General features: G+C 45.6%; 1 protein-coding gene across 3 annotated transcripts in view; it reads left to right on the forward strand.

Moving 5' to 3' along the window:
- Positions 1-22530, forward strand: part of LOC122407097 (nucleolysin TIAR) — a 610998-nt gene that overhangs the window by 533887 nt on the left and 54581 nt on the right. The window lies entirely within an intron of this gene.

Genomic DNA, 22530 nt, shown 5'->3' on the forward strand with positions numbered 1-22530 from the left:
CTTCCTATATTTATTGCCAGGCGTATCCTCCCTTCTTCGGACGTCCCTGCTCTGTCTCCCTTTTGTTTCTCATCTCCCATCAGTACGAAGCTTTTTCCTAGATATTTCTTCCACCGCATTTAAAACGTGAAGAACCATGGAGAATGTAGCTCCTTTCATTGGATCAATGACAATTACGACGGGAACGTTTAATCTGTACATAAAAAAGTGAGGAACGTTCTCCAAAATGTCGGTTATCCATCGATCTAATTTTCGTAATGAAATAATTACGAGGACACCGTGAGAATGATAACGAATTGTGTTATATGTGACACCGCGAGAGCAAATATCCGTCCCGTATTTTTGGGCGTCCTTCCGAACGAAGCAGAACCGCATGCACGTGAGAATTCCCGTGACGGAGTGAACAGCGGCTGTGTGTTACTCGTTTTTTCTTGTTGTTGTTGCTTTTCTATTCCGTTTTTCGTGGCTTTTTTATATTTTTTGTTTTATTCGCCGATGAGATATCGGCATGCATTCGCGGCGTCGGAGGCCTCGTGTAACAATTAGAGTCGCGGGTGAGTTTGGGGTTGACCGCGACAAAGCGTGCTGCTGCGGTGTTCCAGAGGCAAAGTATCGAGCCGTGTATTTCACGGTAGTCCGATCCTCCCCCTTGCTATAGACCGGATCCTCCCTGGCTCTATCTCGTTTTCTCGTTGCCTGCTCGTGCACCCTCCTCCTCTCGCGAGTTCTCTCGCTCGATGCCTCATCTCTCGCTCTATATCACTCCCGTTCCAATCCTTGCTGCCCCCGCGGCCCCGCGTCGCCACCCCCGTCAGGCCTCGCCCTGCTTTCCTCCCTCGCACTTTGCCTCTGGAGCTCGTTCGTTCTCGGCAAGCTATTCCAGTCCGTTCGAGGCTGCATCGAGTGTGCAGCGTAGCCGATACGTGGTCAGAGAGAACGATGGACAGAGAGATAGAAAGACGGAGAGGGAGAGTGCCCGAGGGAAAGAGAGAGAGAGAGAGACACGGGCCGAGCGATAGGCGTACATCGTCGATTTCCCCTTCGGCTCATCCTCGCCGCGCGCTCTGTATATAGCGACGGTATTACCTGGAGGTGGAACCAATACCGAGTCACGGATGGAACCAGGCGAGAACACATTTGCGGATTTCGCTGGTATACCTTTGTTTATGTATAGCTATAGGGCGTGAGTAAAGGCACGCCTGGACGCGCGAGAGCGTACAACACACGAAAACACTCGAACACTCCGGGACCAGAAACGGTTTGCGGTTCGGGCAGCGGTGCTCAACAAACCGATAGCCTTCTGGAGCGTGCTGAACACTCTATACTCGAATCTGTATGTGGATGTTGCGCGCGATTGGTACGGAGAGATCGACGAGCAGAGCCCCCCGTCGTCTTTCGGGACCTTTCCAAACCACAATGCGTTCTCGTTCCATCTGAAGTGCTCGTGGTTCTCGCAAATCTTCGTACTTTTCAGCCTCCTCGCCGACTCGCACATCGGCGAAATGTAGATCGTCGCGTACACGTACACCGTCGAGTACACGGCAAGAAGACGATACCGCGCCGTTATCCGATCTGCGTCTTTTACAATTTTTTGCCGCACTTTACTCTCTTCCAATACGTTATCTCACTCGGCGCTCGTGGTGGCACAGTCTCCGTGAAATTTCTTGGCGAACGATGTATCGTACGTCACTCTCCTGCGCGAGGAGCTGGGAGAGAAAGAAAACGGCATGGGAGGAGAAAACGCTTGAGGAAAAAGACAAAAGCCGGGCGCGATGGCCGCGGGACGGGGGGGTCGAAGAGAGGGAGTCACTTTTGGCAATGGTCGAAAAAGTTAAAGCCGAGTTAAAGTTACAACTCGAACATCGCCATCTCATCTCCGCTCTCCGATCTCTCGCCACTTGCCGCGTCATCCCTGTATACCTATATGTCCGACCTTTTTTCCGCTTTCGTCGTGTCTCACGCGACGCGGAATAAAACCTACACGTGTCCATTTACACAAACCTTCTCTGCCCCCCCCCCCCCTCCCCCTCCCCCTCACAACCCGTACCTTAGACTTCCACTTAATATGTGCAAACAGCACGGGATTCCAGTTCTCCCCTAATGATTTCTTCCCCCGGTTAATGTCGTGCTTTCCGGAGAACCGCGCGTTCCAGTCCCCGCGGAATACGCGGAGCTCCGGTCTCTCAGACGCTGTTCCGGCGCTGCTCTGTATCAATTGCAATATACTTTCCGCACCAGAGGAAACAGCGGTGACGGCGAGCAGTGCGCGGAGTTTTTTGGGAAGAGAGGGAGCTAGGGAGTAGAGACGGAACGCAGGAGGGTGGCGATCTAATATTCTCTCATTGTAGACGGATGGTCCAGGAGGGTTAAGCCTAGAGCAGTCATTTTTCCTCGTAGGCCCGGATTAAAAATCTATTATTTAAGGCCAGGGTCGTCACGAAGGGATGAGCCCTGTAAATTGTCTGCCTTTGGTGGCTCCTTTGTTCCCTACCAAGCAGCACTTCCCCGCGTTCTTCTGCCTCCTCCTGCGCTCCGTGCTTCTTGAGCTATTCCGGGGAGAGCGAACGAACGAGAATAACTCGCTTCTTCTCTCTACCGTTTCTCGTGCTACTCCACGAAAACTTGTCTCCCTTTAGAGCAGCGTGCTAAAGTAAGTTTCGGTCGTGTTGGTTCCGCCGCAAAATGTACACCGCGCCCTGGTCTCACTACAACGTCGTCTATATCCTGCGTTTGTATACGAGGACTGTAGACACACGGGAGCAAGTAAAACCGAGTCTGCACACGTACCGCTCCAACAAAACTTACTACAACTCATATTATCGTGAATACACGCGACGTGGAGCTTTCGAACCAGAGCCAACTGTTCTTTGACCGGAGCTTCGGACTCGACTGTCCCATGAATATATGCGCTGATGCATAGACGAGCGGACAAGGTCGGTGCCGCGTGATCCCGGTCGAAGTGGCTCAACGCCGTCGTCGATTCTTATGAAAAGTTTCTCCAATGTCAATTTTCATTGGGAAGCATCAAAAACGCAGCAGGAAAATTGTCCTCCGCGATGAAATCCACGTTTATTCTCAGTTATTCACGCGTTAAAAGTCATTCGGTTGTACGGAAACGGGAAAAAAGGTTGAAAGAGTTGTAACGCTTGCTCAAAATTCTCCAGTCTGACGAAATCCTGGATAGAGCGATGTAGACTGCGCTGGTGAAAGCTCTCGGGGAACGGAGTCCGCCGCCGTAGTTTCGTATCCTCGAGTTATCGACTGCTCGTGATTCGAGAGCTTCGAAACGACGTCGAGACAGAAACTTGACGATGTAGACATACCAACCACCAACAATAACCCCTCCTATGCCCCTCGAACCTCCAGCTTTACTCGGCGTTACGTATAACAATCCATGTAGTATATAATGTACCCTTGCTTTCTCACTGTATAATCATCCCGAGCAGCACGTGTATACGTCCACGTATGTCTACTAAAAACGTCTACTGTTACGTTGCACACACTACTTCTCTTGCTTTTCAACCACGATACTACCACCACCACGATCAATTTTCCGTATATTATAATTCTCCGTTAAGTATAACTACGACCAAAGTTTGCCTGTCGCGACGCGAAAGTGCGGTCACCTCCATTCCCTCTGCCTCGCTTCAACCGTCCTCCGAGCATTGGTTGACCTACAGTGACGTAGCTCACCAAATGGAGGACACGCGTTTCAATGATCCACCGGTCTTCCATCATGTTCTCAATTACCGAGCTGATAACGTCGTTGAAAATTTCATGAGTTCCAAAAATCGTCGCATACTTGATTAATTTTGCATATCCCTGGAAAGGGTTTTCATTCGTGTTATTTGTTTTGAACTTTCGCTTTGGTCATTCCGGCAGCGAGCAGCCGAAAGAGTATGATTGATGCGGAACTCGCGTGGATGTTTTACGCCTTTAAATTCCCGTCCCGCGATAATCGTAATTCAAAAAATAAAAAAAAAGAATTTAAAAAAGATAGCTCTGTGAATTAACAATTAGAGTCTAACGTTTAATAAGTAACTCTTCCACACATTAACTGTTGCCCTTTAATTAAGAACTCGGCTGCTTCCATTGTATTAAAATTTTCACCTCACGGCTTTTTCCAATAATCGAGAAAATGGCGTACGCGCCGAGCATCACTTTACTCAAACAAAGCGGTGACCGGAAAACTACGGGCAGAAGGAAAATTCAGATTATCATCACCTCGGACTTACAACTCCTTTGGAGTGTAGAACGATTTTAGATTTTTCTTAAAGCTTCCACGCAATATTGCCTTCGACTATACTTTTTCTCGAACCAGAAGAAAATTACTTTTAATTGCTAATTCGAAAGCGGTAAAACACCCGCGTTTACTTGGAACAAAGGCAAGTCCAATCTTCCGATACTCGAGGCATAAATATCATGTTTAAAATCGAGAATTCTCGTCTGAAATATTCTCCTCGAATTTATGTTTCTATCGAGTGATCGAGGCAGTAAAAAAAGTAACATAAACGTAAATTTTTGCTACAATTTTGATGCTGGACACGGCGAGGTAACCGATCATCTTTACAGTACAGACGCGCTCGGTCAGTAAACTATAGTGGAGGCACAACGAAGTATAGGAAGCCTCGATAGGGTGGCATGTAAATCAACCCTCGGCAGCCACGAAGCGATGGGTTTTCTGCTCCAGGCGCATTCTCCATCTTGCTCTCCTCCCGTTTCCTTTCCTGCTTCGCCGTGGTCCTCTTGCTCTCGAACTCGCTCGCACTCTCTTTAGCATCCTCTCGCGATTTTCTCTTAACGTTCGTCACTTTCCTTGCTCGATGAGCGCTTCTCCGTGCTGCTTCCGCTCGAAGTCCTTTTCATCTCAGGATCCTCCTCCCTCATTCGTCTATCAGGGGCTGCATTTGCGCTTCTCCAACTATTTCAACGATGTCGAAACAACCTGACGAAATTCTCTTAGCAGAACACCCACGTTGATCTGCTCATACTTCGCGTTCGCATCAGCGTGCTCCCTTCGGTAAGCTTCGCTTTTGTGAACAATATTTACGTACTTTACCACGAGCCTGCAACACCATTCTTTAGGACTATCCACTTCGAAAGATCCATAGATAGCGCAGCACCCTCCAGAACGTTAGGTCGATGATGGGAGAAAAATACCTCGGCGTCTCCTCTTCGTCGGTCCCTTTTCTCGACTGTTGCGATGTACTCGACGGACCGTTTTTCTTGCAGTTCCATCCGCGGTAGCCTTTCTCCGGGTATTTAAGCGAGCGATTTGCGGGAGGTGTTATTTCGTCATTCGAGAACGGATCCTTCTTCGAACTATTTCTCATTTGGTCGCCTTTTCTCTTCGCACAGGAAGGTACAAATTGAAATAGTCAGTGAGGAGGAAAGCTGCGCGAAAATCCCAATTCTTGCGATTCCTTTCACACCAGTCGAGTTTTACGGTGGATGTATTTCTCTCGAGGGTGTGAAGAAAAGGGCTTCGACGCGGTGAGCACCGGCGGAGGGAAGCGGCCCGAGCTAGTGGAAAAATCGGTACTACGGAGGTAGAATAGCCAAGAGTGGACGCAGAGAACTCGGTCGCGATATGAGTGAAGAAAAATAAGAGAAAAAGGGGCGGGGAGCAGCGGGCCAGGGGGGAGGAAGAGTTAGCGATCGTGCCGAGGCGGGGGGAATAGAAGAAACGCTCGAGTGAGTTAGGATCGGCGAACAAAGAGGGATAAATGCCTGAAAGCGAGATAAAGATAGAGAGGTAAAGCAAGAGATAAAACGCGAGGACGTGCAAGCTCACTACGACGCTCGGGGGTTCGAAGGAAGAGTGTCTTTTCGAGTGTGTACGAAGGGTTGCTTGTGAAAGTACGAGAGGGAGGGAGCGAATTGGACGCAGCGTTCCGAGTCTAGCCATAACCAGCGGTGTTGCCTTACTGGACGATATTTCACGCTGTAATTATCTTAGCGTGCAACGCGATAGGGTGTGTCACGCGGGGAGAGCTACGCTCCTGTACCAGGTATATATGGAAAAGAGAAGAGAAGACGCGGTGCAATTAATGCCCGCTGATAATGTACCAATAGTGTCCTAATGCGTTGTCGCTTGACTAATAGACAGCGGAGAGCATCGACCAGTGTACTCTCTATCGAGGTCCATTCACGATCCTCGAGGGCGAGAACCCCGCGATATTCTGCGAGCGACCCGAAGATACGGAGGCCCTGAGAAAAAAATATGGTTCCTGCTAGAGACATGTCGCAAAGATGGGATCGTCAAGTCTGCAAATTCCTCCGAAAAAACTGCCTTAAAAAGGTGTTCGCAAACAAGTCCACGCCTGGTGCGTGTCTAATGAGAAGTTATCGAACAGTCGGGACGTGCAGTATAGTTTTCGAATCGTCAGGAAAATGTGTGCAACAACGTCGAGGAAGGAGAATAAATCGGAAGTGAGCCCGCACTGGCGATTCGATGAGCAACGAGGATGGGAAGATTACCGGAAAATAGCAACATGACGAAGTTTCCGTGCTTATTCGGAGACATTCGGGATGGTTTAATGATTAAAAGGATGATCGAATTGATCCGAATGGGATCGCGCGAAAGGAGAGCTCACCGCGTCGATAATTAGATTGGTAACGTTAAGGACTTGGAGATTCGGTCAAAATGATAAATGCATATGAAATGTCTACCGATCCAATTATCCACGAATCGGTAGCAAAGTACATACGAATTGTTTACCGCATTTTATTGGGACACCAGGGGCCCCGTAGCACGCCCGATAAAACCTCCGAAAACATAGTTATATATGATTCTTGGGCAAATTCACACAGCTCGTTATACATATCCCCGGTGGTAAATTCGTTCGAATCATTGTAATGAGCAGCGAGCGACATTGGCATCGAGTTTATTGAAATCGGGGGTAAATACAGTTATACGCAGCGAGAAGAACGTTCGTATAGACATTCGATACGAGGGAGTGGGGGGAGCGAGTGGGGAGCAGGCTCTCGATGCGCATACTGATAGTGTAGATATTGATGATTATCCTCCATTCTGGCGTAACTCATTTCGATGCGGTAATTTCGTCGGTATAATCATCGATACTATAACCACTCTGCTAGACCGAGCAATATTCCAAATATAAACGTGTCCGCGTGCTCCGCCGCGGGAGGCTCGTCCGCGAAACGAACTTGACCAAATAATAATGACTACAAACGCTCTCTCTTCCCCAATTTTCCGTAGTTCGCATCCGTAAACACAGACACGATAACCCGATTTATTTAGCTCGCGTGTTGAGCCCGCGAAGAGTTTTGGGATGATAATGTCGAAAAAAAAGGAGGATTCAATTAAAAGTTGTAGCAGCGAGCATAACACGTGGATTTTTGTCAATGCAATTGTCCGCAAAAATAAATACACCCGGGATAATGAAACAAAAAGTAAAAGAGAGAAAGAAAGGGAGCAGGAGAAGTACGGCTCGTAACTAAATCCACGACCCAAACTCATCCCGAGCCGCCCTTTCAACTCGAATTTCTCGTTTATTTATACATATGTACACACATCCGAAATTAATTTGGTGCAAACGACTGTGCGTAACGCGTCTGCGTATGCACCACTCGGGCATGTATGAACGGTAAAAATTCTCGATTTCGTTGTACATGGAGGCTTGCCAGTGAAAGAGGACGGAGCACGAGGCAAAATAGAGAGAAGAGAGAGGGGTATAAATAAAAGAGCGACAGTGGCGAGAAAGGGGATGGTTAAATAGTGGAGCGTGAATCGAAATGTATGAGTGTGCACGTGCTGCATATCTGTACGTTTGTAAAAGAAACGGGAACGTGAAAGCGAGGGAAAACGAAAACGAACGAGCGCAAGTGAGAGAAAGATGGAGAATTAGTGCCGAAAAGCGAATGGTCGAGGGAAATTCGGCGAGGATCCAGTAATCGGGTGGTCGAGCGTTCGGAACAGCAGCAGTGGCAACCGAGCTCATGCCAACGGTGATGAAGTTTTAAACTATAATATATCGTTGGTCAAGCTGCACGTTTCGCGTTCCTGTCGAGAGTTCTCCCTTGCTCAACGTTACGGGGGTATATTTGGCTGAGGGGTTTGCCAATGTGTACGTCACCAGCTTCCAAACATTCGTATCCCCGCCGTACGGATGTGTATCCGCGTATATCAATATATTCGCTCCATACATATTTAAAACTATCTAACGAAATGCAGGCTCGATTCTTCGAACGTGCTTCTCGCTCTAACGCCCCTCGCGGATCGGTCTATTCGCTGCTGTCTGTAACGCGAGGCGTTGTCGAAAAAACCAGAAAGAATGGACGCGATGCGACTCGCGGTCCCTGCCTCGCTGCGTACGCGCCCCTAGTTTGTCCCTTAGCGTGTTTCTTCTTCAGGATTTTTAGTGGCTTCGTTCCATCCGAATTCTTCACGAGGTCGAACCTCTTTCGAGCCTGAATCGAGCTAAATATGTTACGATATGAGAACCCCCGTGCCGCCCCGTCCGCGTCTGGCCCTTATAATTTAGTGTGCGTCTGCACGTGTACGTAGATCGAAGGTGCGCGCGCGCGGCGCTGCTGTTAAAGGAACAATGTCTGTCCGAAACAGCAGCGATTTCTCTTATCGGGAATTCAAACGCTAAATAATGGCATAACTTCTACTCGGCCGTCCTCGCGCTCTCGCTTATACTGCACGTTTCTACCTCGACGCCGGATCTCACCCTAACGGACATGAGATGAGAGCAAACGTTGAGAGAACTCGGACGAGGAAGAGTGGGAGATTGGCGAGCTGCACCGACCCCCCGCCACGACCGCCACTCTTTCCTCCCATTATTCCCTCTTCCTCTTTCTCATTTAAAGCCCTGCCCTGCTCCCCTTACTCTTTCCTCGTGGTGAACATAATTTTGCCAAGTGTGCACCGGCCACTCTTGCCATCATTCACGTCCAACATCAGCTGCTGTAGAAATTGTGGCATTCTCGTACGCTTTTCTCCACTACAACCGTGAAAACCATTTCCTCACGTAGCTCCCTCGTCCAAACTGTGTAACACATCCACTCCTGCCTGCCTGCCTGCCTGCCTGCCTCTCGTGTCCGGTTCTCATGAAACTGAACGATGAAACTCGAAAGTCTTCTCGTTAGAATTCACCCGTTACTCGTGACACTCCACCAAAGAACTTGTACTTTTCTTCAACTATAACATAAAAAATGTTCCACTTGCAGGAAAAAAATGGTTACTGCCTACCAACCCTAATATCAAGAGACTCGCTAGACTCTCGGGACGAGTACATTTGAAGTTATGTTCCGGACACTCGCCGCGAGTCATATATTCTCTTGATAAAACGATTCCCGGTGCTCGGGCTTTAAGTTTGATGACGTTTCGGCTACTTGCGAAACCAAGACGTTGTTCAGTGGTTCACCAAAATTATTTCTGACTAATTTTTTATTAGCATCGTGCGAGAAAAAAGTATGCTCACGCTTCTCCTTAACGTGAAACTTCGCGTGTATCAAAACGACGTAAGATTTCTTCAATATTGATTAAAAACGGATGGGGTGTATTCAGAAGGATTTCAATTCCGTTCATGAATCAGGAAGAAAAACTCTTGTGAAAACTCATAAAATATCATATGAATCTTTCATGTGAGATTCTTTAGAAAACTCTGATAAAGAGCAAAAGTGATAAAAATGTTTATAGACCAGTCACAGCGGAGATGAGAGCAGACCGTCAGGAGACGTAGAATTCAATGTACAGATTGGAATTTCAACGGATAAGAGGAATTGCGCTGAGGCTTGGACCGTCATAAAAATTCGAAATATTACGGATTACATCTTATCATCTATCGTCGAATGTGGTTATTCAATCAGAATGTAAAACTTTTTGTATATACTTGAGAAAGCAAGTGAAACATTTTACAATTATTGATAATATTTATCAAATATCCAAGTAAAACCCCCTTCATTTGACCCAAATAACTCCGATCATGAGCCGACTCAAGGACAAATTGGTTGATATAATTGTTCATTGTTCAACCACTTTCTCATTCACGTGTCCCAACGCGTCGAAGCGACACGTCGTTTAGAAACAGTGAAGAATTTTCATAAATCCGGGTACAAAACCAAATTTTTACGTCAATCTTATCTAATCTCCTGCTGCCTCGAATTTTTTTCCAATTATTAAAATAATCCTTTTCATGATTGTTCATATATTGAGCTATAATTGTGCATAGTATTTTTCTCAATTATCGCTATGATTTGCTGGTAGAACGTTTTGTTGCTCAAAAAAGCAGTGTGATTTTGATGACGAGGATGAGGATCAAATATTCCTTTTCTCACACTTATGGACAAAAATAATTTCTACATTCACTTATGTCAACATATCGTATTCATTGTTCGAATCATCAAATAAATAATATTAATGACTATCCGTTTTTATTAATTTCACTAATACGTAGTTGATTAACAGGTAAAAATAGTACCATAGTCAACTTGTGCCGACCGTGGGGTCGGTTGACGCAAAAACGTTTCGTCAGCAGAAAAGCGATTCAGTAACTCATTTCGTTTTAAATTTAAAAATTCAAATTTTTATCCCAGATAAGGGAGGATTCCTTTTGTTTGAAACGAACATTTGGTTTTTGAAATCGTCTGTAGTTCCTTGTTTACAAGCAATAGTTTTAAAAGTTGGCCAACCAGCAGTCCCGGTCTCCCCTGTGATTGAACTAATCGTGCCTATCGTCAAAGATCGCGTTTCCCCTTTACACTAAGCTTGTTCAACGGTATGAATCCTCCGAGTGGCAGTTCAGTTTATAAAAGAATTAAAAACCCAACTGACGTAGAAGTAAGTAGAGAATTCAGTGAAAAGTCAGACTGCAGTCTGCGAGAAGCGAGTCGAGAAAAAGTGGAAGGCGTAGGAGAGAGAGAGAGAGGATGAGTGAGAATAACGATATTCGCAGGGTTTGTATCGAGATGTAAGGATACATCGGAAATATAAAATGTATCGAAGGAGTACCCCGTGTGTTTGGATTTGTGTGGGCGCACAAGGGCACCAAGAAGACAGGGTGAAGATACAAGGGAGAAAAGTGAGAGGCAGAATGCGAGACACAGTAGATCCTCTAGAAAGGAAATACCGCAGATGGATGGATGCATTATTATAACGAGCCTCTGGCTTCGCGGACATGATGGAAGACTCCGGATAAAGAATGTTCCGGGACTCCGGGACGGCGCGGCAAGGCGTCAGCTAGCCGAGAGTGCAAGAGAGAGAGAGAGAGAGAGAAAGAAAAAGAGTGGAAGATAGAGGAAGAGCGGGAGAATATAACACAGAAACGTGAAAGGTACAGGGTGGTATCGATCCCCGCCACTCGTTTCTCTCTCGCGCGAGTGAAACGCTCGTGCTCGAATCTGTCAAGTGCGTTTCACGAGCGTCGTTTCTCATCCTCGGATTTATGCCCATACAGAAGTTCAGCTATCTCTTTCTCTTTTTCTCGCTGCTCTGGCACAAGCAGAGACTCGATGCCGTTTAAAATGTTTTTTTTTTTTTTATTCTTTTTTCTTCTTTCTTTTTTTTTGTTTCTCGTTGTTTTTTTTTTCTCTGCCCCATATGCAACCCGCACAGTCGTCCCCATCGAAATGTCACAACGCTGCGTTGAATATAATTCGATCGTGTTTCGTGATCTACCGATACGAGCCGATTGATTGATAGAACATGATCCCCGCGGATATCGCTCATCCCCCGCCACACTCGCAACCGTTTTTTGGCTCATCTCTAGACGCGTACACGCTGATTTAACACGCGCGATAGTTTCATGAAAAATACTTGGAGACAGTGCGGCATTTTAATTCGAAGAGGCTCGCTATTTCTTTCCGCGTGTGTACACACACGAGTGAGCAGCGGGCAACCTTCGCAGAGACGACTTTTTAAAATTGCTCTTCTTCGTAATATATCGATGACTATCATTTATTTCTTCTTCTACTTCTTCTTCTGTGCCCTACCAGTGGAACTCGGATTTATGTGACTCGAAGAGCTTCCATTGGACGAATTTCACGAAAACATCGCCAGATCTCGGTTATATTCTAAACATCGAGGAAAAATCGCATGAAAATAGTTTTCTCAGGCGATTGAGACACGCCGAGGGGCTAGAGCCCGGAACGCGTCGTACTTCGAAACTCGGTCACTTTAAAACAATTTACCTCACGACGTATATCGAAGGAACAATTTTCATTAAAAGAATATTAACTGCAACATTTTTTATCAGGCCAAAAGTAACGCGATCGGATTATCCAACCACGATTGCAAAATGGCGCTCAAAATCCGGAATATAGCAGCGTATAATCTCGTACATATGTATTTCACATAAAGTATGTACAATAAATGTATTTAACTTTACACGGTTATATATCACTTGGGTGCAATTTAGTTACGAGCCTCAGCATCAGCCACCGGATAGCCAGCACGCTTCTCTCGCTTCCTCCTGGTGATATTCTCTCACGACTAGGTATTCGGAGATGGAGAGCGAGAGAGCAGCTCGAATTCGACTGTATGCCAGCCACTCTTGTTGAACACATATTTGAGTTGGGATCAGAGAGAATAATCCGTTAGATTACACGGTTACACGTGGTTTTGCTTTCCACCTCCCCCCCTCGGCCCTTCCCCTCCGGTCCGCGCACTCGAAACAGCCGTGGGCTTTTCAGCCTCCGAATCCAAAACCGAAGTAGATCCGGAGCGAGATCTGTCGCTACCTTTCAATCATTGTAACGCAATTCCGCGTGGCACGGGAGCAAGATGAACTTTCAAGCGCTCTCTCGTCGACAACTTTGCATCTAAATTTTCAGTCTCAACTTGTTTACAATTTGATATTGAGACCGAACAATTCTCGCTGCTGTCAGCGTCGAATCTCACGTAAATGGGGTCACGTGTGCCATCGAATTTAGCTTCGTAACTTGCTCCCTTTTCATTGAGACGCTGTCGAAACGGATTTCGCTTTCGAAATAATTACTCCTATCGCACTCGACGATCTTTCGGGCTAATTATCGTGTTCTTTTTAGTCATCGGCTCGGTTTCTCCATTCAAATTCTCGATGTAAGAACCTCGTGAAAGCTCTTGCGCAAAGATCTTGTCTACCTGTCATTAAAGCGTCGCTCGTTGGCAGAAAAATTGTACTCCACAAAAAAGTACTTACTTCTCTTTTGAACTATGATAATAAGATTCTACGTTCATGAACCCAAGTGAAGCGTGCCTTGTGACTATCAACGGGGGTTCCTGAGGCAGGCCAGGGGAGGGGGTGCCATAGGGAAAGGAGCGGAGAGAGATAGCGGGATGTACTACCAGAACGATCTTCTCTCAACGGGTTTCAATTTTATCGAGAAAATTAATTTTCACTGCTCCCCTGGCTTCTTTCTCTCCGCGTCGTCGTCCTCGACGTCGTCGGCTTTAAAAAAGAGGAAAAAGAAAAAAGGAGGGAATGACAGAGGAAAAAGTTGAGAAAAATGAAAAAAAAATGGGGCTAGACCTAGAGGGGGGTGTCGCGAGCGAGTGAAAGACAAGAGAATCCAGAAAAGAAGGGCGATAAAAGAAGAAGACATAGCTGGAGGGACGATAAAAGCGAGAGGCGCGAACGCGAGAGAATCTCGAGAATAGAATAGAGACGTTGAAGGGGGTGGTAGAACGGGGCGAGAGGCAACGTACCTCGGAATAAAAAAAAAAGAAAAAAGGGAAAGTGGAAAGACGAGGAAGGGGTGGAGAGTTGCCCTGTTCTCGTGGATGGTTACCCTCGTCGTCGTCGTTTCTGTAATGTGAACTATAGAAGGGAGGCTTCGAGTCTCACACAGGTGTCGAGATGCTTGGACGCGTGCAAAGAACGGCTGGACGAATGGGCGAACATTCGAAGCAAAGTTATATTTACGTGTGCACACGTGCTGGGCATTCTGTGTAAATTTTCACTTTCCAACGAAACACTCGTTCCATGTTTTTCGTCTCGCCACAGCTACCGATGCTATACAATTTTATTGAAATTTCAACATTCGAGATCACTTTTACATCTGCGTATTTGCAATTTTTCTTTTCTGCGGAAAGGAATGAAAAATTATGCGCATTCGAATCTCTACGGATTAAATCCGAGCGAGGATCCTCCGCAGCATGCGTTGGATTTGAAATTTTGAAATAAAATCCAAGTAAAATGGAGCACACTGCCAATCTTGCCTGAAGCGTATTCTATACTTGGATACTCTCGTATGAAAAGGGCCTGGAAAATCTAAGGGCTTTGAGAGAACGATCGAAGTGAATGGGGAAGGGGATAAGGCCTCACACATCAGCTGGTATGAATCAGCGAGAGGTGCTCGTTTATTTCTAAAGGGTCTTGTCACACGATGGGAGTGAGATGAGGCGAGAGTTGAGGCGATCGAAGGTCGTGTTATGCAAGCCACGACTCGACGAGGGTGGTTACCATGAAGTATACGATATGGCAAAATAGAAAAAAACCCGAGGTGAGTCTTGAGTGATGAGAAAAGGGTTGAAGATCGAGCTTGCTCGGTGTTCGAGAAGCATGTGTGTCGCGAGGTCTTCGAGTGGGAAAAAAACCACACTGTTCTATTTATTTGGACGCTCGCATATGCGCGTCGTTGGAAAAAAGCAAGAAGAGGGAGTAGCTAACGAAGGGAAATGGGGCTGGGGGAGAAACGTGAGTCAGTCAATACCTGTTGATGCTCGCCGCAAATAAAAATCTGACATTTGCACAAAGTCAGTGTTCCAAGAGGTCGAGAAGAGACCGAAGACGCAAACAGCGATGTAAAAGAAGGGGAGGGAATTTGAGGGGAAGATGAAAAACGGTAGCCATCTTGACGTTTCATTTCCGAGTGGAACCCAGACAAAAGTGAAAGGAAAAAACGGATGGTTCAAAAAGCCGAGTGCGAAAATCCACGAACAAGATGGCGCGAGATAATTGATTGAAAATAAAGGCTCACGGTGTTGCAAAGAAAACAGATGAGCGCCAAGGGGAAGGGGGGAAAGGGAAAAGTGAAAAGAGTGCAGACAATACATGTAAGATAATGGATCTGGAATAAGGAAATAAAAAAATGATGGCTCACCGAGCAGAGCGCATGAAGGGGCATGAAGGGCAGAGAGCGAGAAAAGCTTCTCCTTTTTCACTCAACACGCAAACGTGCGGGAAAGCCTTTTCTCCCTCCGCACCCTTCGGCGTGCAAACTTTGTCAAACTTTGCTGTTGTTCCACATTTCCCGAGACACAACGGTCGAGAAGCTTCCTACTTAACCCGCGGGCTTCCAAACTTACCTCCCCGCGCTTCATTTTTTTCCCCCTTTTGCCATGCGCCGCGCCCGCTCCTCTCCTCTCCTTTGTTTAACCTCATTCTTATGCATTTTTCGTTGTAGCCAAGATGGCATATTTACCCCGGGGGATTGGGAGTCGGCCGTACGAGGCGAAACGCGAAGAGTCAACCACTCCCCTGCCCCCGTTCCTGTCACCGACAACTGTTAGTAATTTTTTTAGAAGCTTCATCAAACTAAACGTTCCATCCGCCATTCGCTTTAATAAGTTTTCTTTACATTCAACAAAACGATCTGAGAACATCCGACGTTTGCGCGGCCCTCGAGTCTGCTTCCGTAAACAAACACTTTCTTGCAGAAAGAAACGGTGGACGACACGATCTAGCCAGCTGCGCCAACTTTTTCCAACATTTTTTAACACATTCCCTGACATTAACAGCTCTACCGCGCTCCATCCTCGCGCGCGGCTCGAAGAAACCACCCAGCCTACATTCTCGTACGAGGAACTCCAACTATTTCGGGCGTGTACACAAAAGTGCAATATCAAGCTCTTTTCGAACGAATAAGGGTGCTCTCATTCCGAGCCTCGTAAAATATCGAGTTCGGTACAATCAAATAGCCAACGCCGAGCTCCACTTGAAAATATCTCGCATAGACGGAAAAACCGTCATCGAGAAAATAAGGGCGCTCGAAGAGAGAAAACTCACGCTCGAGAGCCCAAGTGTTCTCTATTTTATCGAAATTACTTTCTCCAGACTCGTTCCCTCTCGCAAATATCTTGGAAAACTATGATCCACGTGCCTCCATGCATTGTTATTAGAGACATCATATTCGCAAGCTAAGTCTCCGGAATCTCCGGCAAATGAGAACCCTTTGTGGTATTACTCTCGTGCACCACATCTACCGAGGTGTGACTCGAACTAGATGAGGGAGCAGCACGCTCTCATACTTGTATATACGTAAAAAGTTTTGTATTTTATCCTCGTGCATAAATATTTGCTCTGAATCCGTGTACATACAGGACGTTTCAGGAACGACATTCCAGCACCGGGAAAACTCGAATTGACAAACGAGCTGAGCATTCATTGGCGGAGTTGAGCGAAAAGCCGGAGCCGTCAGATGCTCGCATTTGAGTCTCCGCGTTGATTGACGATTTTCAAATTCCAAGTAAATTGAACCCGAACTCCACTAGCTGCTTTCTATTCAAAGGCGAGTTAAATTTCATCGAAAATGTCTTAAAAAAATCATGGAAACTCAAAAAGAGGTTTAAATAGCCTGACGTTGAGCAAACAAACCGGAGCTGACGACCGAAAATTAGAACGAGTTCGAACGACGATAATCCGAATGCGACCAATTCAATTTTCTTGAATTATCAAATAAAAAATGCGTCAACCGGTACGAAGAGAGTGCCATGGGACAAGTTTGAACAATTGTGATTGACAGAATCGGGGTTTCGAGCGCTTTTCTAGCGTTCATTGTTACCTTAATAGTTTTTTTTTATTCCAATGAATGTTGCTCGATCATGGCAGGGGAGGAGGAGGAGGAGGAGGAAAAAATGAAAAGTTTAAAAGAGCGATATCGTACCTCTCTGAATAGAATATGATCCATAAACATATATATAAAAGACGGTACATAATGCAACGTACTTGATATCCACGGGGGTGATGCATGTATAAGTATGCATGAACGGAGCAACTTCCCTCCTTCCTTTCAATCCCTTTCTTTCTCTCCTTTCCTCGCGCGCACACACACAAACTCCTTCCGCCTCTCCTTCTCTTGGTTCTTCGTTCTCTCTCCGCTCTATTCAGGCTTGGTGAGCTCTCACGATTGTTTTGCAGTTTTAATATCCAAGATTGGCGAACGCTCGGTGTTGGCTCACCGTTGAGAGAAACACAGCGGGTTGTTGAGCAAGAAAACCTCGCGAGGGTAAGCCTTCGAGGATTGGTGCGAGGGCGGTTTTACGAGTACAATCTTTCCTGTATACGTATATATTTATATATTGGAAAACTCGGGCGTTGGAAAGGTGGATGCATTTTAATAATCCTCTCGGAACTAACAACTAACCACAGACTGTCGTCTCTCGCCCTCGTTTTCCCGGTACCATCTACCGGTAATTCATCAAGAATACTTGCAATACCTATTGGAAATTGACTCCCCGAAGTCCCTCCGCGTTTCTTTCTGCTTTTACAACACACTTTCTCACTTTATTATTCGATCCGAAAGAGTTATTATCTTTCGAGGGGCAGCGAGGGCTTGCTCCAAAACTGATTATTAACAAAAGACCCTCGGAGAGCTCGTTGGTCGAGGACTCGCGTCGCGAATCACAGAAATACGGAAAAATCGGTTAAAAACGAATAATCGTGAGTGAATTATTCCAAGTGAAATGAGAGCGAAAGAAGCCTGCGACGATACTCCGATGCTCTCGGTCCCAACAGAGTCGTTTCAACCGACAAACTTCCTCGGAGTTGATTGCAGCACTTTCGCTGTCATTAATTGTGTTCTCCTGGATAAATAAAGGCGTGTGAAAGAGATGAATAGAAGTGGTACAAGGGAATGAACATGATTGGGGAAAACAGAGGGGTTTTGAAAGTGCAGGTGGTCTACAGAAGCGACGCATCAACGAATGGGCTGGCGGTAGCGCGGACCGAGAGGAGAGAAGTTTCGAGCCGCGGTTTGCGGTTGGCGGGATGGTCATAAACCTTTCCTCGCGCGTAATCTCGATCGCTTTTATAGATTTCTAATAAAATAACGCGTTAAATCAGGAAGGCGAGGTGAGCGAGAGCGGAATATAACCCCGGACGATATGGGTGTGTACGTATGGGTGGCAAAGCTCTCAGCGTTATATACTCTCTCGTGTGTCCTTCATCTCTCGCTTCTCACTCCCAATTTTTTTCCCCCGTCGACTTGCGGATGCCAGACATTTTATCGGACTGCAGAATTGCGATGCTGCTCTCAGCGAGAAAACGAGGCCGTTACACGCGTGCAGGTCAAGTTACGAGCAACTTTACTAACAAAATATTGCGAATGAAAACATTTAAATCGTTCCCCTATTTATCAAAATAACAACCCCGAGCCCTCCATCAAATCGATAAATGTTACGTAAACTTTGATCGAAAGTCAGGCACGTGTTATTTATTCGCCCGAGCAATAATTCCAATTCGAATCTTTCGACGTCGTTTTACTTCCATTCACCCAAAGCCCATTAACAACCTTCGCATAAAAAACGTTCGATCGAGCCACGATAAACAATTGAATTTAAAAGCGACGTACGAGAAAAAAAAACGGAAGAAAAGTCGTTTGTGAATACTGAATACACTAGAGAAACGAGCCGTTAGAATTTGTTTTCCCGAGAATATATTTATACATTTTCGAAGCACTTAGGTACAAGTGCAGGAAAGAGGCTTAACGCATGAGGGTTCTAAATTGCACGGCCCCACCTTATAATTTTTCTTGCCGCACGACAAAGCGGCGAGGCAAAAAAAAAAGGATCGACCAACAGCATTTTCTTCTCGAGTTGAATTACGATATTACGAATAATTTTGAAAATTTATGCATTTGCAATGAATATTCATATACTTAATAATAATTGCACGATAATTATGCCGTTAGCGAATTATATTTTGAATGCTTTACTTTCTTTCTCTTCTTCGTTTTTTTTTTTATTTTTTTTTTTTCTTTTTTTCTTTTTTTACTTTCCTTTCATAGCTCACATCGCTGCGATCTCTGCGCAAAAAGTTAACTCTCGCCGCTCGGCCGAGTACTCGTACGAGTCATGTATACTCCCCGTGTGCATGGACGTATATATACTCAAATATGGTCGTCGATATGCTGCGTGACTGGGAATCGCGTGTTTGCATATCGCTAACATAATTCACGCGACATATTTCCCGCATATACACAGGCCCCCACACAGTACATACGTCACGTTGAATAAACCAGTATGCATACTCGTACTTGGATCGTTATTAAGACTGTACGTCCAGCATGTATGCGAGCTCGAAAACCTCTCAATCATCGGGCAGAGCATTAAAAAATATACAATTAAAAAATAATTATATAAATGAGGGATAAAAAGGGAGGAAAAGGGGGGTCGGTAGATATGGAAGTTGTATGGTCAGACATGCGTCAGACCGAGGAGCTCGAAAGCCCGTTTGGCCGAGCGGACTTTGGCTACTTCTCTTCCCGGACCATAGACAAATGGCACCGGAAACTCGAACGGGCTGGTGAGAATGAGCGATGGGGGCGAAACCGAGAGAAACAGGGATGGAAGCTCCGGCCGCCGGGGCTATCGCAGTGCGAGAAACAAACGATTTAATTCGCTCAGATCCACGGATAGGCGAGGCTCGAGGGGCGATTTTCCAAGTCCGTAAACATTAACAATTTCCTCGGTAGTTCGTCGTTGCAGTTTTCACCGCAGAGGTGAGGCTAAAAATTAAACGATTTTCGAGCGCTGCGAATTTCAGGGGGAGAGAATCTCGTCTCGGAATCATGATGCAGCTTCGAGCAAGGCAAACTTCATTTCAACGGAATTAAAACTGATGCACCCCTCGCTTCGGGAGCAACTATTTTTTTGTCTCGACCGAGAGAAACGGACGAAAAATCTTCCCCCTCGTCTCGCCTCCTCTGTGCAGCCGCGCACGTTCCTCGCAGACGTGTCTTCGGTCGGAAAAAGCAGGCTTCGGAAACAAGGACAGAAATATCGCCGTCTCGGGAGCTCTAGCCCCAACAGGAACGAAATAATGCGGGAACGCGGCTGCAATCTGTGTGCGCACCGCCTGCTCGTACACACTCATAGTCGACGAGAAAAATAAACTATATATATTCCGCGCCTCGCCGCTCCAAGCCCGTACAAGGGACTTTATAAGTATACACGTATGAACAAATATATATACGTCGGCGAAGGCGGGAATAAATTCGTAGTATCAAGATTCAAATAAATGCATTCGAAGCCGCGAGCAAAGTTGTGTCCCGCGGGGAATACGAGCTAGCAGAGTGGCGTAATACCCACCAACAGCGGTGAGAGCACACGCCAAACCTCTCTCGTGTACTACACGCGAGATTCCCTGCGAATCTATGTGCTTTCTTTTTTCCTCTGTATAGATATATTTGTTGGAGTATTCTTTCGTTCCATTTTCTTCCTCTCTTGCCCTCCTGTCTTTTTCTCTTCTCAGTCTTTTTCTCTTTCTTCTCAAAATTCCTCGTCTCTCTATATATGTAGAGAGAGAAAGAGAGAGAGAGAGAGATACATAAATAGTTGGATTCTTCGCTCGTGCTCTGTCTTTTGCATGAATGCACAACGTTTTCGCTGTCTCTGAACTTTACTCTTTTTCCTTAATGCGATTTATTCATTTGTCTGTAAATCCCTTCTGCACTGATGCTCCGCGGTTTGTGTACATCTATATATACCGATAAATGTGTATCGCGTGTATACAGATAGAGGAAAAGACGAAGGAAGAAATGGAGAAAAAGTAATACACGAGTACGAACTCACTTTCTCACGCGATTCTCTTCCCTCGCGCTCTCGAAGCGCGTGCGTCTGTCTAATCCCAAGTGAAATTTGCCAACTTAAACTATTTCAATCGCGCCCTCTGGCTCAACCGAAGGTGAACGCATAATTCACCTTGCTGCAGCCAGTGAATAAAGAGGGCGGGCTGCACGAGGCTAAAATAGCGAGAGGAGTCGCGGGAGGAGCAGGATATGGCGCTAGATGGAAATACGATGTGGTGTACGAATCGAGTAAGCTTGAGTCGGGATTTGCAGTTGCTCCTTCAACTGTAAAGGAAGATGAGAGTTCCTACGTGCACGGAAAGCAATGAAGCCAAAGCCCAAGAATTACAACTTGCCCGACGATGAATAATTGAGTTGCATAATCGTGTAGAGAAAATTGCCGAAAGTGCATCACCGACCTTGCTCCCTCCCGCCCACCGGAATACGTAAACGTTTCATGCATTTTTCAAAGTCATTCTCGATCGTTAAAAACTTCAAGCGATCAAGAACAAACAGAGAATTATTCTCGATTAATTCCCATAAGATATTCAGCGATCGACTCAGCTCCATTGCTTTCGGTCGAACAGTTCGAATAAACTTCACTTTCTGTCCTTCCTCAAATTGAAACTTCAATGCCCCTCCGAAAGTTTGGCTCCCTATTCGGCGGCCTCTGTGGCCATTCGGAGACAGTGGATGACGAAAATAAAAGAGTTACTTCACGGAAGTTAACAGAAGCGAAAACTTCGTGCACACGCGTGCGTATAAGGCCTGGATTTTTTACTTTGTAGGCGTTTGTACGAATCGCATTTCTTCGTAGTTCAAACCAGGATCGATCCAAAAGTTTGACAACAACGAGTAAGTACTCGATATGTCTTCATTCGTGATGCGTCAGTCAAAGTTGCAAACGCGCGCAATAATTTCATATTCAAATTACGAATTGAGCAACAGCATCTGCTCCCTCTCTCTAGTCGAATAACGTTCTCTCAAGAATATCGATTCATTTGACCACAAACGATCGTACTCGATCATAAAGTACCTGTACTCGGTTTTCAAGTTTCCAGAATCAATCTCAAAATAATTGATTCCGCGAACACTCTGAAGTGGAACGGACATTCTCATTTGTAATAGACAGAAAGATGGTTCAAGGTATTCCTTTCACGAACCCGAATATTCTACAAATAACTGATTTTAAATTAATAGATTGGCGAAATTTCGGGTCGGGTTATCAAACATTTAACAGAGAATCAAAACATCAAAATTCGTAATATTTATACGGGAGTTTACGGAGATTCCATCATCGTCACATTTCTATTCAATAATTTATAAATAATTTATATACTGAATTCTAAATTCTTTATGCAAACTGTCTCACAGATGGAAAAAGATGTGAGAGATCCATAGGGACGATAAAAATAAATTAAAAGAGACACTAACGATAGAAGTTGGAAAAGTGTTAGAAGCAGAAACTTTTTCTACGGAACCGCGACTTCTCAGGGGTTATAAATCACTCCAAATATCGAGTGCCCCAATTTGCACCACCAAAAAAAACATGGTCATGCGAAAGGAATACCTTAAATTCAATTACAGCAGCAAAATTACAGTGCGATTGAACTGTAGACTCTTTTTCTAATAAATGAAAATGGATTCTACCGCTGCCGTGTAACGTGCAACAGTGAAGGACTCTGATTTTGAAAAACATTCTGTAATAACGAAGAATGAGAGAGAAAGAATAAAACGATAACGCAGCTAATTCCTGCGGCGCCTCTCGTAACGTTATTTTCTCAAACATCACCG

This window comes from Venturia canescens, chromosome 2 (assembly GCF_019457755.1).
Source record: "Venturia canescens isolate UGA chromosome 2, ASM1945775v1, whole genome shotgun sequence".
In the NCBI taxonomy this organism is placed as follows: Eukaryota; Metazoa; Arthropoda; class Insecta; order Hymenoptera; family Ichneumonidae; genus Venturia; species Venturia canescens.